The sequence below is a fragment of the Penaeus monodon genome, chromosome 7 (assembly GCF_015228065.2).
Source record: "Penaeus monodon isolate SGIC_2016 chromosome 7, NSTDA_Pmon_1, whole genome shotgun sequence".
In the NCBI taxonomy this organism is placed as follows: Eukaryota; Metazoa; Arthropoda; class Malacostraca; order Decapoda; family Penaeidae; genus Penaeus; species Penaeus monodon.
Genome location: NC_051392.1, coordinates 53,343,006 through 53,345,078, shown reverse-complemented (window position 1 = coordinate 53,345,078; position 2,073 = coordinate 53,343,006). Strand labels below are relative to the sequence as shown.

Below are 2,073 nucleotides of genomic sequence, written 5' to 3'. Positions count from 1 at the left end.
CCGAGACATCAGGTGGGTGCCGTGTTGTCGCCAGGTAACAAAATAGTGGATGGTGTTGGTATTCTTTCTCTGGGGTACATTTTTTTAGGCAAATCACAACAGAGATATGGCAATATGGTGGATGTGTATGTGGAACACATTAATGAATTACTCTCTTGCACATGAAATCACCTTAATAAATATTTTGTTATTTTTTCTGGAATCTTTTTCTATTAAATTAGAAGTAAAGAGGAAAAAGATAGAAGATATTTTCTCATCCACATTCATTCTTCAGTTTCATGTTTCTCTGACATTTAACACACAAACAACACACAGTTACTGAGATACTACCAGCAAAGAAAACCTGAACCTACCTGCAGCATTTCTCTGAGTAGGTGAGCACATTTGCCACAAAAGCTTGGTTTCTTATTCCACATAAGGACCAATTTGCCCTGGATAGGACATGGGCTTCCTTCCAGTTGACCATGAATAGGGCTGCTCGCAAATCAGTAAAGGAAGCATTGGTAGAATCTTCCATCTGTTCCTGTATTTCTGTTGCCAGAGCTCCAACCTGCAGAGGAATTTCCATAAATATTGTTAAATATTAGGAAGGGCTACTTTACACATTTCTTAAGAAATCTTAAAAAAAAACATTATTGAAGCAGATCCTTCAATTCGTTCAGTTAATGTTAAACATCTTCTGTCCACCCAAAATATTCAATATAACTGTTCAAACAACTTTTAAACCTATGCTGAACATGAAGATTGAACTGACCAGATCTTAGTGGAATTGTAAAAGAAACTTAAATCTCCAAACCTGCACACTGTATCGTGGTGTCCCATCTTCAGAAACATCTAACAAGACACAGGAGTTTAAAACTTCTGAGTGATACTTAATCAGATCTGGAATTAAAAAGCAAGACATCACATAAGTCAATGTGAAACTGAAGAGGAAAATGTCAAACAGTGGTATAAAAAAATATATATCCCTAAAAAAGTTCAAGTGACTCTGCATGCCAAACTATAAACTATATTATCCTTGACATAAATCTTGAAAATATATCATTCCCCTTACTGCATTTACATTAGTGCATTGTTATTACTGCAAAATTTATTACATTATGTAAAAAAAGATACAAATGAAAATGAACATTTTCCCCATCTCTTGTGCTCAGAAGGTATTCATTCTCATTCATATCTTTTTCTACATATTGTAATTAACACAGATTACATCTTCATTACCATAAATTTTTTATCTTCTAATTAACACCTGATGCCCTATTGCCAAAACTATTCCTATTCAACATGATTGTGGCATCATCCTGCAAGATTTGTCAAAAAATGGTGGGATGTTTTCTTATGATTTTTTGTTGCAAATGAAACATGTAAATTGTAATGTCTCAAGTTCCTTCCTGTCACATCCATCATATCATCCTCATGTCCCCATTCCCCCTTTAGCCCCTCTTCTACTAGGGTGAATTATATAGTTATATTTCCAACTTTTTTAGTGTGAATGCATGAAAATGAGAGTGAAATAGTATTTTTAGTACAGTACATCCAGCCGAAAACACACTATCCTTTCCTCTCCCCCATTTCATTTGTACAAAATGTAACCATAATATAGTCTGATATATTTCCCACTTCTTTTTCATTGTGAATGCTGAAAGTGAGTGTGAAACAGTATTTTTGTACTGTACAGTACATTTCATCCAGCCAAAAGAACACTATCCTTTCCTCTCCTCCATTTGCTTTGTACAAAATGTAACCAAAATATAGTCTGGAATCTTTTCACTATTTCTATATAAATACATAGGTTACTGATTTGTTTCATTCATTGCCTTACATATATTTCATTAGCATGTTTATTGTTCAAGTAACCCTACATAGTTTGATATGTAACAGTGAAACATGCATTTTCTGTCAATTGTGTAAATCAAAAACTGAAAACACTGGTGTTAAATGCAGCTAACCAACCATGGCTTGGAAATATTAAAGTTCTATGGCATTAATTACAAATGATACATGTCACAGAATGTCTTTTCTTATATATACAATGAGACATTTCTTCTGGTACAAACCTTCATACGATAACCA

At 33.8% G+C, this 2,073-nt stretch overlaps 1 long non-coding RNA gene across 1 annotated transcript in view; it reads right to left on the bottom strand.

Annotated features, from left to right (window-relative positions):
- Positions 1–424: 424 nt before the first annotated feature.
- LOC119574903 overlaps positions 425–2,073 on the bottom strand; it is a 1,773-nt gene continuing 124 nt past the window's right edge. The window contains exons 1-3 of the long non-coding RNA XR_005228918.1: positions 2,058–2,073; positions 797–882; positions 425–550 (exon numbers count right to left, since the gene is read on the bottom strand). The exon at positions 2,058–2,073 is cut by the window's right edge and continues 124 nt beyond it. This is a non-coding gene — a long non-coding RNA (uncharacterized LOC119574903). The remainder of the gene's footprint in view (positions 551–796; positions 883–2,057) is intronic.